Source organism: Diospyros lotus, chromosome 5, assembly GCF_014633365.1.
Source record: "Diospyros lotus cultivar Yz01 chromosome 5, ASM1463336v1, whole genome shotgun sequence".
Lineage (NCBI taxonomy): Eukaryota > Viridiplantae > Streptophyta > Magnoliopsida > Ericales > Ebenaceae > Diospyros > Diospyros lotus.
The window spans coordinates 18,228,464-18,237,393 of record NC_068342.1 but is presented as its reverse complement, the minus strand read 5'-3'; the positions used below and the strand labels follow the sequence as shown (position 1 = coordinate 18,237,393).

Sequence of the window (8,930 nt, the reverse complement as noted above, 5' to 3'; positions counted from 1 at the left end):
CCTTGCTTCATCCTGTAATAATATGTAATGCAAATAATTATTTTATTTTAAGTATAATTGTAAAGCCAAAATGGGGATATAATTCATTAGGATTTAGGAAATATTGACCCTTCATCAACACTCTATCAAGAAGAATTTGAAAGGCTCTCACATCGAGTGGATCATCTACCAAAACAATTCCTTGTTGGCTACTTTATTGCTGGGTTATGGGATGAAATCCAGCTGGATGTTAAGATTAAGCAACCTAAAACACTTTCAGACACCATTGGGGTTGCCTGCTTGATTGAAGAAAGAAAACTCTCTACAAAAGAAATGAGTCAACAGTGGCAATTCCAAGGCCTTCAGCCCATCCTCCTACCAACGAAATCACAACAACACCATTGCTGGACTTCTTGGTCCACCTCCAATTCAGAAACCAGCTTCTTCTTCCCCTAGTCCACCTATCCGTCGCCTCACTGGGCAAGAAGCGAAGGACCACCAAGAGAAGGGATTATGTTTCTATTGCGATGAGAAATACGTTCCTGGCCATAGATGTCAATGGCCTCAACTCTTCATGATAGAAGACTACCAAGGATTACAGAAGAAGAACCACAACAACTTGAGGAAGGACTGACCACTATGGAGACAATACCAAAAATTTTGTTTCATGTAATGGCCGGAACTTGTCATCCACAAACGTTACGGATGATGGGAAAAATCAAGAACAAGGACGTCACAATACTCATTGATGGTGGGAGCACCAACAACTTCATTGATCAGTCCATTGTTAACAAGATGTCACTACCATTCGTACGAGATCGAGTCTTTCAAGTCATGGTTGAAAATTGCAAAAAAATTGAGTGTACCGGTAGATGTTTGAACCTTTCACTAGTCATACAAAGCCACACCATTGTAGCAGATTTTTATGTTCTTCCTGTGGATGCTTGTCAACTGGTTCTTGGAGTATAGTGGTTAGAGACCTTAGGACCCATGGAGACAGATTACTGAAAATTAACAATGTCCTTCACAACCAATGGGAAATAGTACCAACTTCAGGGAATGTGTCGATCAACCTTGGAACCTTTAGAAAGAAATGAGTTACAACAACTCACAGGTATGGGTTGTTACTTGCAAATTTTCGGGCCAACCCAAATTAATTTCCTTCAACAGGAACAAGACATAACGGACCCTAGTGACAAAGGCTAATCAACAAATTCAAACACTGCTCGCCGAATTCCCTGGAGTGTTCGTTGAACCAGTCAGCCTGCCTCCATTCCACTGCCACCATGATCATCAAAACCCACTCAAAGCCAACCACGAACCAGTAATTGTGCGCCCCTATCGTTACCCTCAATATCAGAAGGTAAAAAATTGAGCGTTTGGTACAAGAATTCTTGACTTTCCGAGATTATCAGGCACAGCTCCAGTCCATTCTCATCCCCTGTCTTGCTAGTTAAAAAATCGGATGGTACTTGGCGTTTCTACGTAGATTACAGGCACTAAATGAAGCTACAATTAAAGACAAATACCCAATATTGATTATTGATGAGCTCCTAAACGAATTATATGGAGCCACCGTCTTTTCCAAAATGGACCTCCATTCTGGTTACCATCAAATCCGAGTTCGAGAAGAGGATATACACAAGACTGCCTTTCAAACCCATGAAGGTCATTATGAATTCGTGGTCATGCCATTCAGTTTGACTAACGCTCCGGCCACATTCCAAAGCTTGATGAATGACATCTTCAGACCTTTCCTACATAAATATGTCTTGTTTTTTCTTATGACATTCTTGTCTATAGCAGGTCCTGGTCTGATCACTTGTAGCACCTCTAAAGCGTTTTGTAGGTCTTGTCGAAAATCAATTAACAACAAAGCAAACCAATTGTTGTTTCGGAACTACTCGGATTGATTATCTTGGTCACATAATCGCTGCAAACGGAGTATCTGTTGATCCATCAAAGATCTGAGCTGTCCAAGATTGGCCTAAACCATCATCAGTAATAGATGTGCGTGCTTTCCTTGGATTGGCAGGCTATTACCGCAAGTTCATACGTGGGTTTGGCACCATCGCAGCCCCTCTTACTCGACTCACCTCGAAGGCTGATTTCCATTGGGATTCTGAAACTGAGACTGCATTTCAACAATTAAAAAAAGCTCTCACCACGGCTCCTGTTTTGCGTCTGCCAGATTTCTCTCAGCCCTTTGTTGTAGAATGTGACGCCTGCGGAACTGGGATTGGTGTCATCTTGTCACAAAATGACCAACCTGTTGCTTTTTTTAGAGCAACCCTCAAAGGTACGGCTCTGGCCCTTTCAACTTATGATAAAGAAATGCTAGCAATTGTGCAGGCAATTCGAAAGTGGCAACCATATCTCTTGGGTCGTCCATTCATCGTTCGGACTGATCAGCGGAGTTTGAAGTATTTATTGGAACAACAGATCACAACCCCTACTCAATTGTGGTGGCTGCCAAAAATCCTTGGATATGATTATATTATACAATATAAAAAATGAGAGGACAATAAGGGTGCAGATGAGTTGTCTTGCATAGCTAAATTTGAATTCCATGCTTTGTCTCAGTCGAGTTCAGTTTGGTGGACCTCTCTTCAACATGAAGTTTTATCGGATCCTTTTTTTGAGCAAGTGAAGTCTCAGTGTGACAAATATCCTTATCATTATCTATTCAGGGATGGAGTTTGGTTCAAAAAAATAAGCTCCTTTTGAATCCTACTTCGTCACTAATACTGGGCATCCTCACCGACAATCATTCCTCTCCAATAGCCAGACATTTTAGCTTTCATAAAACCCTTAGCCGTATCAAAACTATTTTTTATTGGCCTGGAATGCGAACCTTTATCAAACAGCATATTCAGAGTTGCGATGCCTGCCAACGCTGCAAGACTGAGACCCTTTGTCCAACCGGACTCCTTCAGCCTTTAGCCATTCCTGAAAAGATTTGGACCGACATTTCAATAGACTTCATTGAAGGACTTCCATCATCACAAGGCTATACTGTTATCATGGTGGTGGTGGACCGCTTATCCAAATATGCCACTTTGTGCCATTGCAACCACCCTTCACCGCTATTACAGTGGCAAAAGCTTCTGTGCAAAATATTATCAAATTGCATGGAGTTCCTGCATCAATTATTAGTGACCGAGATAAGGTTTTTGTTAGCACGTTCTGGAAAACCTTGTTTCAGTTACAAGGCACTGCCCTCCGTATGAGTTTGAGCTACCATCCTCAGACGGACGGACAAACTGAGGTGGTCAATCGAACCCTTGAACAATACCTCCGATGCTTTACTCATGATCAGCCTCAGAAATGGATGGATTGGCTCACTTTGGCAAAGTACAATTGCAGTACTTCCACCCATTCTGCCACTCACCTCACACCTTTTCAAGTTGTCTATGGCATTCCTCCCCAAATGTGCTTACTTATGTTCCAGGTACTTCAAAAGTGTAAGCAGTGGATACACTTTTGCAAACTCATGACTCACTTTTGAAGACTTTGCATCACCACTTGGTTATGGCTCAAAATCGAATGAAGGTTCAAGCTAACAAGCATTGGCGAGAAGTGGAATTCAGCCCAGGCGACTATGTTTATCTGTGACTTCAACCATATCACCAGAATTCTATGGTTTTTCGCAATACACTCAAATTATCTCCACGATACTATCGTCCTTACAAGATTTTGTCTCGCATCAGTTCCGTCACATATCGACTAGAGCTTCCTAAGGGATCCTGCATTCACAATGTCTTTCACGTCAACTTGCTTAAAAAGTTCGTGGGGTATTCTATTCCAGTCATGCATGAATTGCCGCCTGTGGCTGACGATTATTCCATGCAACCACAACCTGAGACCATTCTTGACAGTAGAGTTATCTAGAAGGGTTGCTATTGGCTGCACTCTCACCCTGCAATTAAAACACAAAACAAAACACAATAAAAATTTTATATATTTTTTTTTTCTTTATTTAGGTGAGAGGTTTATACTCGTCAGTGTACGAGTGTGTAGTTGTAGTCCAAATATAAATTTATACTTTCTGGATGAGTCTAGGTCATCCACTAAAAGATTTATTTATGGCAAAAGAAAAAGAATGTCCCACACACGCACACGCACACGCATTTAGATGGATTGATAACAAGATTTTTTTATGATTTTTTTTAATAACAGATACTAGAAAATAAAGCAAGATAAAAGTTGAAATAAATGCTTAATGTGAGGATATAAAATTGGATAATACTTGAGTTAAGACAATTTCAGCATCAACCGTTGATTCTCAAATTTTAACAGACAAGGTTAGTAATATTAATTTAATTTTAGATATGAGGGTTTGTTACTAAATGCAATTAGAGATGATGATAGTTCTAGTTTAAGCAATCATCATACATGATATGTGGGATTCTAATTTAAGCAACTACCATAAATCCAATTACAATTAATATACAAAACAACTAAATTAATCATCCGGATTTAAGTATGATAGCGTTTCCAGTTCTAGTAACTCCCATGCGTGACATGAAAGTTCTAAGTTAGGCTTACGCTCCAATCCAAACCTAGTGATTTCCCAATAATTAAAACTCACTCATACTGAAATTTAAATTAATGTTACTCATTTAAAGCGCAATTTTCTTTGGGAATCATTGACGTTGGACATTGTCCTTGCCTTAACCCAAGATTAGATTTAGCTATTAATTTCCATTAAAAGTTAATTGACAAGAATTTAAATGGCATAATTTAAATAACAGAATTTAAATGACAAGAATTAAAAAGTAGAAACTAACCGGCCATTTAGGCGGTGGATAATTAAAACACAAGAATTAAAATTGCAAAAATTTAAAGCAGAAATTAACCGGCCATTTAGACAGTGGATAATAAAGTAACAATAAATGACATAAGAATTTAAAAGAAGAAGAAATGAAGTAAGATTAAAACAGAAAACAAGAGAGAGAATAAGAGCAATTCTCTAAGAGAAACTCTAAGAACAAAACTAAACTTTGATTCAAGTAAATAACAACCTTTCACAAATGCACCCAAATGAGCTATTTATAGCCCATAAGATGCAATACAAACCACATAATTATTCAACTAAACATAATTATATCTAATGGGCACTCACAAAATATTCACCTAAATAGTGGAAGAAAATTAGGTAAAAGACAAAAAATACAAAAGACTTTAGGTGGTGGACTACTCATAAGAATACAAAAGACTTTATGTGATAAATCACTCATAAAAAAAATACAAAATAAAGAAAAGTCTTCTACAAATTGGGCTTTGTTGAGCCTTTGATTGGTCTTGGGCCTTTGGTTGGTCTTGGGCTTTTCTTATGTTGGATTCCATTTGATAGTTGGTCCAAGTGCACTTGAAATATCCTCTAGACTCCATAGTTGGCATGAATTTGAGCAATAATAATGGGTAATCCAACGTCTTCGATTTATGCCCCCTAATTAATTGTAGAAGTCAACTTCCTTGCTTCATCCTGTAATAATATGTAATGCAAATAATTATTTATTTTAAGCATAATTATAAAGCCAAAATGGGGATATAATTCATTAAGATTTAGGAAATATTGACCTTTCATCAGCTATCGTCCTAAAGAAGAAGTTTTAGTCAAATAGGTCGGGGCACCTATTGAGGATGCTACATGGGAAACTAAATGGCGGTTCCTGCATTCCTATCCGAATTTTCGTCATTGAGGGCAAGGACACTGTCAGGGGGATGGATTGATATGGTCTTACGTGCATGACTAACATACCTGCATATATCTCGGATTGGGTGTTATGTTGGCAAGCCATACTGCTTTGTTTAGTTAATTGTTTACTATTATTTTTTGTTATTGACTTGGTCCATCCACTTTAGTTTAGTGGGGTAGTGTTGTTCGATAATAAAAGCAGGAGTTGCATTGTGCAACGTCCATGATTTATTAGGCTTATTTTGTTTCCCAATTTTCCATTGTGTACAGGTCTTTTAAAAGGACCACCTGACTTGATGTTGGGCATGAATTGAATAATAATTTATCCCTTATCCTCTTCTCTATTTTTCTGTTTTCTCTTCTCTTACTTCCAACCCAAATTCCCTACCAGGATCTTGACCTGGCGCGGGAGTACCCAACATGTGATTACAATGATGCTATTGCAGGCTAGAGTAGGGCCAAAATCGGGTCAAGGTTGGGTCGAGATTAGGCCGTGGGCCGAGGGTCAAGATTAGGCTAGTACAGTCCAGAGAGTATCCAAGAAAGTGAGAGGAAACAAGAAAATGGGGGGGGGGGAGAAAATGGAGTTTACTAGGAAAAAAAAAGTTTGACAAACGCAGTTGAAGAAAAGCATCCAAATAGCGATTTTTGACTAGTTGTCTGGCATTTTTCTGGCATCTAAGATGTTAGTAGTGGTTCGGGGAGTGAAAATTGGTGGCCAGTGGTGTTTCTAGAAATGGTTGTAAGAGCAAAGGGGTGGCTGGAAAATCATCGTCATCAAGCAACATGATCGGAGAAGAAATGGAGTACGAGCGTATTTTTTAAAAAATCAGGGGAAGCGGGTGCAATTATGGAAAATCTCTAGACTTTGAAATATGACACTTTCACCCTAAAAACTTCTGTTTTATCTCATTCTTTACCTTGCCAGACTTAAAATTATGTATTTAAATTTCAAATTTTGTTCAAGTTTCTTAGGACCCAATTTCATTATTAAATGCATATTATGACTTAAATTCAATCCATGATTGCCCAAAAAGAATTATTCAAAATTCAAATATTGATGCATGCACGTTTCTTAATAATTGCATTGAGACCCGATTTGATGTCATTGAATATGCATATATAACAATGTCATTTCTTCATGCCCATATAAATTATAAGGGTAGGCTATAATTCATTATTAATGGATAAATAGTGTTAATTATCTCAAATTATAATATTAAATTTAATTGATAAATGAATTCGTGTTTTATAACTCTTTAGTAATAAGGAGTGAATAGTTAGATTATATAAGTGCACATAAACATGAAAAATAATTTTAGAACGTTTTAAGTGCTTTTATCCCTTACTATCTATTTGTCTTGTGCGGAATCCAAGTAATAAAAAACAAAAGAAAGATTCAAGAGTAGGGAACCTCTAATGACTACTCATTTAATAATTTGACTATCTTAGGTTATTTACGTTGTGTTGTAATCATTTTTACTAAAGTACTTGATGTGAAATGTAAAGCAACATGAATGTATTACAAAATTGTATATTTAATTTTTGTTGTAAAGTTCGATTTTAAATCACTTGTCACAAAAACTTTGATAAAAATAAGGAAATTAAATATTATTAAATATATATTAAGTATAAAATAAGTAACACTACTTAAAAGACAAGGTGTTACACATATACAAAGAATAATAAGTGTTAAAGTATATTGTACACTAAAATAAGTTTTTTTTTTTTTTTTTTATGACCCAAGTTCAAGGTTCGTCTGACTAGTTTTGGAAGAGAGCGGTCTTCTTCTCTGGTTCACTTTCCAGGTAAATCTAGATGCAGTCACAGTTTATACATATTCAGAATAAACTTTCGAAAAACGGTTGCTGTCCTTATGAACCCCTTCACGCAGAGCTAGTTCAACCAATTTGGGGGTTTTAGGCAAAAAAGTTTATAAGGTCTTCTCAAGAATATTAAACTTTTTTGTAAAAAAATAAATAATATATTTTTTATAAAAAATTTTTATCATTTCATTAAATTAAAAAAAATTAAAATTCAATCAACTACAAAATATAATGATCTTTTAACGATTGTGAATTTTTAATTAAAATATAATGTTTAAGAGATTAAAAAAGCGAAACAACTTATTACAATAAATAAATAAATAAATAATTTTTCTTTTTAAACTCTAAGAGATATGTACAAGTAAAGCAAAAAACTATCCTTTCTTAATTTTTCTATAGAAGAAAATAAAATAAAATATTAAAAAGATAAAATTCACCAATAATAAGCAAATTTTCATTTCACATATATGTATTAAACTATGTTTAGTTTTATGTAAAATTATCGATAAATTGAAAATAATGAGGAGAGACAACAGTAAAAAATTGAAAAGATAAAAGATTAGATTTTATTTTAGGTTTAATTTTTTAATAAAATATTTATTTTTAAAAAATAAAAAATAAATAAATTATAAAAGTATGAGGCCTTTTGAAATTGGGGCCTCAAGGGCTGTCTAATTGGCTTCACAGTTAAATCGCCTCTACCTTCACGTCATGCGGATGAAACTCTCAAAGAGGTGATATGACATATCAAAATGTTGTCTTTGTAAGAATTCGAATCTCCAATCCTCACTTAAATTTTTTAATGCTTTATCCCTACACCGTACCAATAAAAAAAAAGCTACTTTTTTGCAATGACATGTGATCGAATGCAGTTACTTTAGTTGGAAGCTCGGTTTCTCTTCATTAATAATCCAGTTTTCTTTAATTATTTAATATATAAAATAGAATGAAGTGAAATTATTGTAGTTTGATAATTAGTCATTATATTTAAAAATAATTAAATAAATTCTTTTTTAAGAATGGACTAAATTAATTATTGTACCTTAATAAAATTGAAATTGTAAGTGTGTGAAGTTCTTTGAATTTGAAGTTGTGAGTGTGTGGAATTATTTTAATTAAAGACAAGGTTTGCACTGTTAATATGAATAAAGTATGGTTAGACAACATTAAAAAGGCATCTATCATAATGGCTAATAACAAGATGGAGGGACATATTTGACATTCTTTGAAACATAGTGGTCAAATTAGTCTCAAGCCTAAAAATGCAGTGACATTCTAAATTTACAGTGACCAAATTTGTAATATCTCAGAAATTGAAAAATAAATAATGATTATTAATTTGGTGTTTGAAGTCAATACGAAATATTTGAGGAATTAAGAAAAAATAAATGTTTATGTTGTTTTGAGGAAATGGGGAATTAAGG

The 8,930-nt window shown here is 35.1% G+C and overlaps 1 protein-coding gene across 1 annotated transcript in view; it reads left to right on the top strand.

The window, feature by feature from the left end:
• The window catches only part of LOC127801768 (protein CURVATURE THYLAKOID 1A, chloroplastic), a 30,345-nt gene that overhangs the window by 3,170 nt on the left and 18,245 nt on the right, over nt 1-8,930 (top strand). The gene's annotated exons all lie outside the window — the stretch shown is intronic.